At 43.2% G+C, this 12991-nt stretch overlaps 1 protein-coding gene across 1 annotated transcript in view; it reads right to left on the bottom strand.

The window, feature by feature from the left end:
- Positions 1 to 12991, bottom strand: part of KIAA0040 (KIAA0040 ortholog) — a 60961-nt gene that overhangs the window by 16387 nt on the left and 31583 nt on the right. The window contains exon 2 of the mRNA XM_073563743.1: positions 5173 to 5227. The gene's annotated coding sequence lies outside the window, so the exon portion shown is untranslated. The remainder of the gene's footprint in view (positions 1 to 5172; positions 5228 to 12991) is intronic.

A 12991-nucleotide genomic window follows, 5' to 3' on the forward strand; every position in this document is an offset into this window, starting at 1 on the left:
TAAAGCGGAGAGGGGCAACTGGCGTAATAGAAGTACATTTTTTTCTGTTTTATTCAGATAATTTATGTCTATTTTTTTCTGGCTGGACATCCCTTTTCATTACTATTTTGTATGCTTTTCTTTTTTTAAATAATGGGAATCATAGGATGCAGTATGCTTCCTCTACCTTTGCACCCTATGTAATTAAAACTCTAGGTGGAAATGTGCCCATAGATTTTCCTTCTTATTTATTTTACTTACTCACTTATGTAGCACCATCATATTCCACAGCGCTTTACATACATTATCATCACTGTCCCCAATGGGGCTCACAATCTACATTCCCTAGCAGTATGTCTTTGGGGTGTGGGAGGTAACTGGAGAACCCGGAGGAAATCCACACAAGCACGGGGAGAACTCCTTGCCGATGTTGTCCTTGGTGGTATTTGCATTCCAGCGCTGCAAGGCAACGGTACTAACCAGTGAGGCAACATACAGTGCTAACCACTGAGCCATCGTGCTGCCCCAAAATATTACAGATTCTTATAAAGTGTAAGGATATCCCTCAACCCATACAAATATTTTCAATTTCTATACCTAACATCAGGAACAGTCTGCATTATGTTTCTTTATCCCTTGATTGTATTGTAGGAGCCAAAACTATAGAAGATGCAACACGTCTTTACCTTGGGTTTCGAGACACTTTGATCTCGCACTACCTGCTTAATCTGCCACATCTATCATTAATAGTCAGTAGACGACTATTACAAATTCTTTTGCCCCTTGATGGCTGGATTTGTTTCTTCTCTTTTTCCAGTGTAATCCAATCATAGCTGGACCGTCATAGACATGAAGGATGCTGCTCTACGTATGAATAGTGCTAAGAGCAGTGCAACGATTATCACACATTTACCTTCCTCTAAATGTAATGTAAAGTTAGCTGTGACTCTGCAAAGAACTTATGTAAGAAATATGGAAAGTGAACGCTCTGTGGTATCATTAAAACATAATTCCTTTAAATGAAGTTTAAGTGTATTTATTTTTAATAAATTTCCTCTACTTTCTTTTGCCTCAGGCATCGGATCGTGTACCATGAGTATTGGTAGTGACTACTTTATTAATCACTATGATGAATTCTTATTACTATTCTAAAATGTCTAAAAATGCCTACCATGTACTTTGCAAAATGCAGCAAGTCAAGGCGAGATGTAAAGGAGTTACTTATTTTTCCCCAATGGCTTCCTAAAGTTATGTTTTATTTTAATACTAGTACTAGTGGGTTGAACCATAATAATGAGGGCATCAAAAGGTTGATCTGACTCTCAGTGGTTCCAGGTCACCTACTACTCTGCTGAACTATTCACACACTTTTTTTTTTAAGGGCGTTGTCTGGTGAAAACAAGTTATGCCATGGATCGGTGATAACGTATCGATCGGTGGGGATCCAACCACTAGGACCTGCATCGATCAGCAGAGTGGGAAACTTTTATTGTCTGACAGCTGCTCCATTAATTTCCTATGGTGCCCCAGAGTGCTGCACTTGACTCTGTCTGGCAGCCCCATAGGCAATCAATGGAGTGTAAGTAGGGTATCCAACCTGATGCTCCATTTTGTAACGGGGACAAAAGTGCCGTGTTGGGCATAAAACTTCTCACACACCATTGGCAACCACATTTTCCTTTTGTAGGCTACTCACAGTCAGTGGCTCACAAGTAAACTTTTTTCAGTGGCCCTTCTCTACACCCTTGTCTAATCAATACCGGTAATTCTTCAGGACCAACTTGACCCATGGAAAACCTTGTACACTCCCACTGTTCAGCCAATGTGGCCCATTCCCAATTTGCTTTTGTGCCATGAGAGTGTCACGTCCACCTGGAAGATTTGGAGTTAGACAGTCACACTGGGTAATGAATAACATGTCTTCTTTAGAGATTTGTGTGATTCATGTCCTATTTTAAATGGATTTGGTTTCCTTTGGTGCTGAGAGGGTGAAGGACTCTTTCCATGCTGGCTGAGAAAGTTATGAAACTTTGCAAACCCCTTTATTAGGGGATTTTTTTATTTCCACAAAAGTTTATGTACAGTAAGTGGCTTCCAAACCCTTGATTTTCCCCAGTCTATTTGCCTGTCTTCGGCTGCATTGATATCATAATGTACTAATTTAGAGTACTGCTGCTGGCAGTCAAAGGGCCCGGACCTGTGCCCTCCTGTCCTGACGCAGGCTTGACAGACCCTCGCTGCCCTCTCTGTACATTATACTGTCAATGAGTCACATCCAAACTTTCTAAGATCCATGAAAATGCTGCTAATAGCAGCACAGGAGAGATGGCCGTTCCCATGATCAAAAAATAAAATAATTTCATGAAATTAAAAAAAAAAAAATAATCTCCATCTTCTCCATTCAGTGTGACCATGAAAATCAGACATGCTCGAATGTCTACCGAGCGCAGTCTGATTTTTTCCACAAGCCCATAGACATGAATGAACGAGAACGATCCGATAATCACAGAAGTCACAGTGTAGAGGGATAATCATTTTACTAATTTGCACATGGAAACACGAGAAGCACTGGGATGAAACTGAAAGGGAGAAGATACAGATTAGATATTAGAAAAAACGTTTTGACAGTGAGGGTAATCAATGAGTGGAACAGGCTGCCATAAGAGGTGGTGAGCTCTCCTTCAATGGAAGTCTTCAAACAGAGGCTGGACAGACATCTGTCTGAGATGGTTTAGTGAATCCTGCATTGAGCAGGGGGTTGGACACGATGACCTGGAGGTTCCTTCCAACATTCTGTGATTCTTTGAACCGGAAGCAACTCATGCATGCTGCGATTTTTTTGGGGGAAAAAAAATCAGACATGTACACAGCACCATAAAATAACATGAGGATGAGTGTTGTCTGACAAAAGAATGGATAGAACTCATCTGATTTTTACGGTCGTGTGCACGATCACTTACTTACTGTATACAGTCTCACCTAGGGCGGCTTTTGCCTTGGGGCGAGATGCAGAGATTTCTCTCCGGGGCGGCAAAATGTAAATTACTAATGGTATTGGACATTTCATGTACGAGAACTTCATTTTTTAGTAAGTTACAAAATGACTGAAGCAGAAAGGGTTAAAGTAAATGGGATAAAATTTGCAAACAGCGGAATGAGGATTTCCAACTGATGACGACAGTCCAGGAAAAGGAGGACAGGGGGAGAAACACTAGCAAACAAGATTAAAACTGAAACTACGTGACGATTTCCACCAACTCGGCGAGAACATTGTGTAAGCGGTCAGTGCAGTCAACTGGTAAATAGCAGCACCGTGAATCACTGCCACAGCCCTGCCCAGGAATGTGCTCGCTACATCTGCATGTGTTACCAAGAAACAGCAACAATATTATACAGGCAAAAAGGACAATTTACGCATCTGCTGAGTCAATACGTTGTCTGTGCGTCCAGGAATGCTATGCACAGCGGAAGGAACAATTCCATACATTCCTGTTCGCTATATCTAGATGCCGTGGCATCAAAATAATGTGACAATGACACAAAAAAGGGCGGACTCATCCCAGTAAGTGATAGCACAGGGTAGCCATTTATTTCTAGACCTTCATCACTCCCTAGCTTCCTTAATGCAGCAGTCAGGGTCATCCATCTGGCTAATCAGTACTCGGACACGTCCGCTCTTCGCCAGTGCTTAGATTGGCTGCTGATTCACTACAAGATCCAATTCAAAGTACTTGTTCTCACCCACAAAGCTCTCCACAGTGCGGCACCCCCCTACATCTCCTCCCTCATTTCTGTCTATTGGCCTAGCGGATCGCTGCGCTCTGTAAACAACTTTCGACTAACCTCTGCACTAATCTGTACCTCCCACTCCCGACTCCAAGACTTCTCCCGCGCTGTGCCAATCCTCTGGAATGCTCTACCTCAGGAAATTAGGACCATCCACAATTTGCACAGTTTTAGGCGCTCCCTCAAAACACATTTGTTCCGAACGGCCTATCACGTTCCCTAATCACAGTCATTCTATGTGTAAGTGTGCGTGTGTAGCCCATTCACTATCTCCATCCATCCCCCACTCCCTCAAGACGGCTGGACCATTATTGTAAATATACCATTGTAAATACACACCTGTACTCTGTGTCTCCCCCAACTCATTGTAGACTGTAAGCTCTCATGAGCAGGGTCGTCTTATTTTGCTTTAATTATTGTATTGTTAACGTTGTTACTTATGACTGTTGTGTTTGAATCTGTGAAACTGTAAAGCGCTGCGGAATATGTCTGCGCTATATAAAGATTATTATTATTATTCCTTCTTGCCCAGGGGATGTTGCGTTCCTGCTTGATTGTCAGTTTGAACCAGTTCCGGCTGAATTGCGCCAGTGGCCAAAAATGTGCCCTCTGCAATGTAGCCTTTGCCTCTGCAGTATCAGACGAGCACAGTAAGGTCAAGTTCACACAGTCAATATTCGATCAGTATTTTACATCAGTATTTGTAAGCCAAAATAAGGAGTGAAACAATCAGAGGAAAAGTACAATAGAACTCCGTCACCATTTCTGTGTTTTTCACCCACTCCTGGTTTTGGCTTAAAAATACTGATGTAAAATACTGACCAAATACTGAATGTGTGATCGTGGCCTAATACTGAAGCTGGCAAGGATCAAGTGCTAACAGCATACTCCAGCAATCATGGCCAATTTCAGGGCAGTGCTTACAAACTCGACAGAGAAGAGCTTGTAAGCACTGTGCATGCTTGGTCATCACTCCTATAGGAATAACTCTTATTGGGGTTCCAGTCATTGAGAATCCCACAGATCCTATGAATGTAGTAGCACAGTTTGAAAGATGCATCACCATCAAAGTTTTTTTTTTCCTGCACAACGGCGCTCCTGAACATCCAGCTGTGGAAAGATCCACCGGCGGTCTCATTCACTGCCCTATAGGAGGTGGCCGGGGACACCGCTGAGCAGAAGAAAAATTGTGATGGTGATGCAGCACTGTAACCCCATCATTCCCAGGATTGGTGGGGGTCACAGAGGTTGGACCCTTAGTGAGGGTATATACTAATGATGTGCCATCACTTACCAAGATGCAAATATCTTTTAAGGCTTAGATGAATTCCATGAAAGCGCTCCAGTAAGTTACATCTACAACTCCAGAATAATCATATACCACGATGGACCTTGTTTTTCGCTTACCTAGAAGTGACTACCGTACTTCAATATTCTGAGGCATAAGCGAGCCTTTTCACCCCTGTGAAATAAGAAAAAATATCATTAAAATTAGGCATTGGAAAAATACAAACCATATTGCTGGAAATTGTATTGTTATAACACACGTTCTTTTATATTTTTGGAATCGGTGGAAAAAATATCACAGCAAACTCTACAATCTGCAAAGTTTCAGAAAAAAAAGCAATAGGTGAGTGGGATTTCCATAAATTTCCATTTATTAACACAATGCACCTGGATATTGTGGTAAGAATGCCAGAAAAAGGACCTGTGAGAATGCAAAATGTCAAACTTGTGTATACAGCATGAAAATATCTAAATATCTATCCATCTTTCTATCTACCTTTTATTGCTATAAGAGGGGAGAACTCAGGGGCCATTATAACTGTATGTGAGTGGACTCGGATGTTTATTACTGCATGTGAGGGGACTTTGGGGCCATTAAAACTATATGTGAGGGGACTTAGGGGTCTTTATAACTGTATGTGAGGGGACTTGGGAGTCTTTATAACTATGTGAGGGGACTTTGGGGCCATTATAACTGTAAGTGAGGGGACTCAGGGACCTTTATTACTGTATGTGAGGGAACTTTGAGGCCATTATAACTGTATGTGAGGGGACTCAGGGACCTTTATAACTGTATGTGAGGGGATTTTGAGGCCATTAAAACTATATGAGGGTACTCAGGGGTCTTTAAAACTGCATGTGAGGGGACTTTGAGGTCATTATAACTGTATGTGTGGGGACTCAGGGACCTTTATTACTGTATGTGATGGGACTTTGGGGCCATTATAACTATATGTGAAGGGACTCGGGGTCTTTATAACTGTATGTGAGGGGACTTTGTGGCCATTATAACTGTATGTGAGGAGACTCAGTCGTCTTTATAATACATATACAGGAGATCAGGGCGGCACGGTGGCTCAGTGGTTAGCCTCACAGCGCTGGGGTCCTGGGTTCAAATCCCACTAAGGACAACATCTGCAAGGAGTTTGTATGTTCTCCCCGTGTTTGCGTGGGTTTCCTCCGGTTTCCTCCCAAAGACATACTGATAGGGAATTTAGATTGTGAGCCCCAATGGGGACAGTGATGATCATGTCTGTAAAGCGCAGTGGAATTAATGGCGCTAAATAAATGAGTTAAATAAAATAAGTTATTACTGCACATAGGGGATTCAGGGTACATCTCATAGATATCTATCTTTTCACGAATCTATCTAGAAAAAAATGGAACAGCACCATATAAATGTATTCAGGGTACAGGGCCCTCTGAACAAATATCCATTTGTATAAATAATAAAAAAGAAAAAACGAGGCAGCACTCCAATAATTGATGAAAAAAGTGGACTTTATTAGCCCATACGGTGTGGAAACGTTTCGGCTGTGACCAGCCTTTCTTGAGAAAGAAATCCAATTGAAATGGGAAGATGAAGTTCATGCCGTTTATTTCAATGCGTTTCTGAGTCGGACAGACTCCTTCTTTAGGACAAACCACACAATTAGTACAAAAAATACACATTGGGGTTTAAATATCTTTAAATACCTGCACCAAGGGACCAAAAAGCACCCCCGCCGCCCCGAGAGTGTATGCAACACATTTTTTAATGTTGTTCTTGTATTTGTTGATAATAATAATTGCACAATTTTGATCTGGTGAGAGGTTCCCTTTAAGAAGAATTTAATGTCTACGCCAGGTTTCTCATAGACACATTTTTGAACAAAAGAACGGTAATTATATGAAGAAGCACAACCATACACATGGGTTAAAGCAGTTGTTCACTCCTATTTGATTAAAAATGTTTTTAAAAAATATATTTTTATTTTATAAATTAAAAAAAAATACTTACACTCACCTACTGACCCACCTTGACCAAAGCATTACCCTTGCAGACAACAGGGGAGCCAGGTAGTAATAGGAAGGAGAAGTGGGGGTGAGTAGACTTTTTTTATTCTCTACCCTGCTTGGCTTTTTTTTTTTATAAGGGTAGCTGACACCTTTAAAAACTTTTAACAAAATAACTGTTGAAAAACTCATTCATTTTACATATTGCATTTTAGTTATATATGCCTAAAATAACTAATGCTGTATAGCTTTACCTGGTATGTATTGTTTAGGAACCTGATCTGTCACTTGATCTTTACATGTGGGTGTGTAGGTACGTGTGCACACAAGCAAAACAATCCTATTGCTATTTACCTAGCTGCTAGTTTGTGTCTAATGTTTGTTTAGCTTATATTACATTGTCTGGATGTCAGCTTTTATCTGAAGATGTGTCCGGGCATTAAGTACACAGCTTCTCAAAGCAAAAACTGGCATTTAGACAAAGTTGGCTAAGACTATTGTGATATATTGATAAAGGATATAATAAATGAGAAAACCTGACATAATAAAAAAGGGGTTGTCTGGAGTCAACTGTACAGAATCTTCATGATATTAGTTAGAGGGTAGAGCAGGTACAGAAATAACTGAGGGGAATCCTGACGGTGTAAACATTGCATGTGTGGTGCCCCCAAGAGTACGGTTGCCACAGTGACCTCGCTTCCCTCCAGGGGGAGTGATGTCATGCCTGGGAGCAGTGAAAGGATCTCTTTATCAGGTAGTTCCAGCACACAACACAGTTCCTACCCCAGGTCAACAGAGGGAGCTCTGAACCTAACTGGAGAAGAGCTGCTCTCTGTGGTCAGGAGTAGAAAGTTAGTTAGTTAGAGAGTAGACAGGGAAGAGTGTGGACGTGTGGAGATGAGCTGGGGATTAGAGCTAGCGCAGAGCTCGTCCCCAAGCTGAAGTGCAGAGGCCGGATGCCGGAGTCCGAGGCTGTGTGGATACTAAAGGTCCCACAGCAGAAACAGGAGGAACAAGAGGCTGTAAATGCTCTGTTCCCAACTGAGACTCGACGACACAGTAGCAACGTGTGAGCCAGAGACCCCATTAAGGGCAGTTCATGAAGGAGGCTACAGCTACCTGTCATGCGAGTGGAGTTCTAAGTAACAGACAGAAAGAGGAACTTGTGTGGAGTTCAGAACCGCAAGTACTTCAGAATAGCGCTAGAAAGGAGACCTCACAACCCATCTGCATAGAGAGATTCCCAAATTGCTTCCAGGCTGACCAACTCCTGTACCATCTGTAATCTGAATCCTGGACTGTACCAACAAAGCACAGTAAAAGGTAAAAGAAACTGCACTCTGTTGTGTCCTTTGAATTCTTCCTGCATCACTTTCTCAGCACTGCTACATCTCTTGCTACCTACTACTTCCCCAACTATTCCTCAACATCTTTCATCTGCCCTGGGACTCAGCTCTGCCTGTGGAGAGCTATTCCACCTCTGCCGCATCCCACCATCTGTCCCAGAGGATCTGTATTGCAGCGCTGGTCCCTTCTGACCAGATACCACAGGTGGCGTCACAAACTCGGCCACGCTGCTGTGACACTGTCCCTTTAAGAAAGTGGCCCGGTACCGAGTACCCCACTTGCCCTTGCGGTCGCGCCACATGCTTTCAATGATTTAACAATCTACAATTACATTCGAGGCACTGTAGAGATTTGTGGTTACCCAGGAAAACCCCATTAATGAAAGATCACAAAATTGTTGATTGAAAAAACTCCTTTATTGATGATCCATATTGTTTTCTTCACATTTTCCAATTAGTTGCCAGACAATAATAAAGTATACTTGGCGCTGGAGAATCCACTGTGAACGAAACCTCAATACTTGTGGTGCAAGGTCATAATGAGTCTACAGCAGCGATAAATTGTGTCTGCGAACAGATATCTTATGGTTTTGTATGTTCACATGACGAACCCTGGACACTAAATAACATTCTTGTAAGAAGAACTCACCCTAAGACCTTGTTCCCACACACAATAAGTGAATTATAACATCTATAACATCTCAATAAGACATCTTGAGTCTGCTCAGTCTTGAAGGCCCATTTGGGACCCCAACCTCTACACCTCACCCATTATGCTCCTGTCTCGATAGCACAATTGGACACATGAGTATTTCCATTTGTCTAGAGGTCCTTTGTGAAATCAGAACTCTTCTCCTGCAGAATTGAAGGCTGCATTCTAATAATGATACCAGGAAAGACAATATGGTAAGGTAGCCTAACTAATAGGCGCAAAGCATGCAAGGGTTGCCTGTTTGTTCCGAGTCCTCGCAGCCGCGAGACATGCAGCCGCGAGGACTAGGAACGTATTTTTTGAGCAGGCCGAAGACACTCGGTAAGCACCCGAGCATGTTCTGATAACGCCTTATCTGAGCACGTCTCCTCATCATCACTAATTAGTGTAGCCTAGACTTCTTTGGTGACTGGAATCAAGATTTGCTGTCCAACTTCATTAAAGAAATAGGAGGGTATTTTTCTATTCAGGATATTGTGGCATTTGTCATGCCGTGATTTAATGGGGGAATCTGTCTGCCTATCATGTGCATTGTCAGGAAATACAGGTAATTTTTACATTCATAGGCTGATAATCTAAATTGCATATGATACCCTTTGTGTGGAAAACCCCGAGAACTGCAGATAATAGACGGCTTAGTCCTATTAATAGCAATGAAGGAAATAATCTTTTCCAAAACATGAAGTTTTCAGAAGGCAGTATGACATGCTTTACTGAGCAATTGAATATAGGTTATTATTAGAGTTGAGCGAAACGGGTCGAAAAATTTCAAAAGTCGCCGACTTTTGGCAAAGTCGGGTTTCATGAAACGAAACCCGACCCTAGGATGAGGTCGGCCACGAGGTCGGCGACTTACGCGCCAAAGTCGCGTTTCAAAAGTTTGTTTTGCGCTCTTTTTCAGCCAATCAGGATCCACGGACACTGTGGGCAACGTTATGACATAGGCACGGGTCACCACCATCTTTCAGAAGGGCATGCAAGTGATTGGCTTGCTTTGGTGGGCGTCACAGGGGGTATAAAAGGGCGTGCACGCCGACCGCCATCTTACTTCTGCCGATCTTAGCATAGGGAGAGGTTGCTGCTGATTCTGTAGGGAGAGTGTTAGGCAGGGAAGAAGAAAAAAAAACTGCTTCTGCTGATAGCGATTGTGCCTGTACAACACACCAGTCACTGTGTGTGCAGTGCAAGGGGAGGCTATATTGTGGTGTATCAGTGGTGTTGGTTGTTGGGCTGCCTTCTAAGGCTTCCTGACAGCTGCATTACTGTTTACCCACTGCTCTGCAAACTGCTTTTTTAAAAGCAATCCCAATTTTTTTTTTTTGTCCTGCTGAGGTACTGAGCTGCAAACTGCTTTTTTAAAAGCAATCCCAATTTTTTTTTTTGTCCTGCTGAGGTACTGAGCGTGCATTTTTTCACACCATACAGCGGTGTACGCTCCTCACACAGTACCGTGTAAAGGCTGTTATCACAGCCACAGTGAAGCTATCTGTGTCACTCTGTGAGAATAAGTCGAGGACATGTTCCGTTCTTACAGACCTGCACTCTAGGGAGATTCCTACTCTGCCCAATTCTACATACACCTTGTAGTTTGTGATACACTAGCCAATTTCTGCCTGTGACATAGCGCTGTGATATTCAGTGGGCCTCACACAATCCAAAAGTGTCCAGTTTCCACAAGTGTCTGCAGAAATTCAAAATCTCCCTTATCCTCTAGTCACTTTGGTCACAGCTGTGCCATCGAGCCTGTGACATAGCGCTCAGATATTCAGTGGGCCTCACACAATCCAAAAGTGTCCAGTGTCTGCAGAAATTCAAAATCTCACTTATCCTCTAGTCACTTTGGTCACAGCTGTGCCATCGAGCCTGTGACATAGCGCTCAGATATTCAGTGGGCCTCACACAATCCAAAAGTGTCCAGTGTCCACAAGTGTCTGCAGAAATTCAAAATCTCACTTATCCTCTAGTCACTTTGGTCACAGCTGTGCCATCGAGCCTGTGACATAGCGCTCAGATATTCAGTGGGCCTCACACAATCCAAAAGTGTCCAGTGTCCACAAGTGTCTGCAGAAATTCAAAATCTCACTTATCCTCTAGTCACTTTGGTCACAGCTGTGCCATCGAGCCTGTGACATAGCGCTCAGATATTCAGTGGACCTCACACAATCCAAAAGTGTCCAGTGTCCACAAGTGTCTGCAGAAATTCAAAATCTCACTTATCCTCTAGTCACTTTGGTCACAGCTGTGCCATCGAGCCTGTGACATAGCGCTCAGATATTCAGTGGGCCTCACACAATCCAAAAGTGTCCAGTGTCCACTAGTGTGAGCAGAAATTCAAAATCTCACTTATCCTCTAGTCACTTTGGTCACAGCTGTGCCATCGAGCCTGTGACATAGCGCTCAGATATTCAGTGGGCCTCACACAATCCAAAAGTGTCCAGTGTCCACAAGTGTCTGCAGAAATTCAAAATCTCACTTATCCTCTAGTCACTTTGGTCACAGCTGTGCCATCGAGCCTGTGACATAGCGCTCAGATATTCAGTGGGCCTCACACAATCCAAAAGTGTCCAGTGTCCACAAGTGTCTGCAGAAATTCAAAATCTCACTTATCCTCTAGTCACTTTGGTCACAGCTGTGCCATCGAGCCTGTGACATAGCGCTCAGATATTCAGTGGGCCTCACACAATCCAAAAGTGTCCAGTGTCCACAAGTGTCTGCAGAAATTCAAAATCTCCCTTATCCTCTAGTCACTTTGGTCACAGCTGTGCCAATGAGCCTGTGACATAGCGCTCAGATATTCAGTGGGCCTCACACAATCCAAAAGTGTCCAGTGTCCACAAGTGTCTGCAGAAATTCAAAATCTCACTTATCCTCTAGTCACTTTGGTCACAGCTGTGCCATCGAGCCTGTGACATAGCGCTCAGATATTCAGTGGGCCTCACACAATCCAAAAGTGTCCAGTGTCCACTAGTGTGAGCAGAAATTCAAAATCTCTCTTATCCTCTAGTCACTTTGGTCACAGCTGTGCCATCGAGCCTGTGACATAGCGCTCAGATATTCAGTGGGCCTCACACAATCCAAAAGTGTCCAGTGTCCACTAGTGTGAGCAGAAATTCAAAATCTCACTTATTTTCTAGTCACTTTGGTCACAGCTGTGCCATCGAGCCTGTGACATAGCGCTCAGATATTCAGTGGGCCTCACACAATCCAAAAGTGTCCAGTGTCCACAAGTGTCTGCAGAAATTCAAAATCTCACTTATCCTCTAGTCACTTTGGTCACAGCTGTACCATCGAGCCTGTGACATAGCGCTCAGATATTCAGTGGGCCTCACACAATCCAAAAGTGTCCAGAGTCCACAAGTGTCTGCAGAAATTCAAAATCTCACTTATCCTCTAGTCACTTTGGTCACAGCTGTGCCATCGAGCCTGTGACATAGCGCTCAGATATTCAGTGGGCCTCACACAATCCAAAAGTGTCCAGTGTCCACAAGTGTCTGCAGAAATTCAAAATCTCACTTATCCTCTAGTCACTTTGGTCACAGCTGTGCCATCGATCCTGTGACATAGCGCTCAGATATTCAGTGGGCCTCACACAATCCAAAAGTGTCCAGTGTCCACAAGTGTCTGCAGAAATTCAAAATCTCCCTTATCCTCTAGTCACTTTGGTCACAGCTGTGCCATTGAGCCTGTGACATAGCGCTCAGATATTCAGTGGGCCTCACACAATCCAAAAGTGTCCAGTGTCCACAAGTGTCTGCAGAAATTCAAACTCTCACTTATCCTCTAGTCACTTTGGTCACAGCTGTGCCATCGCGCCTGTGACATAGCGCTCAGATATTCAGTGGGCCTCACACAATCCAAAAGTGTCCAGTGTCCACTAGTGTGAGCA

Source organism: Dendrobates tinctorius, unplaced genomic scaffold, assembly GCF_039654945.1.
Source record: "Dendrobates tinctorius isolate UK_male_01 unplaced genomic scaffold, ASM3965494v1 ptg000396l, whole genome shotgun sequence".
In the NCBI taxonomy this organism is placed as follows: domain Eukaryota; kingdom Metazoa; phylum Chordata; class Amphibia; order Anura; family Dendrobatidae; genus Dendrobates; species Dendrobates tinctorius.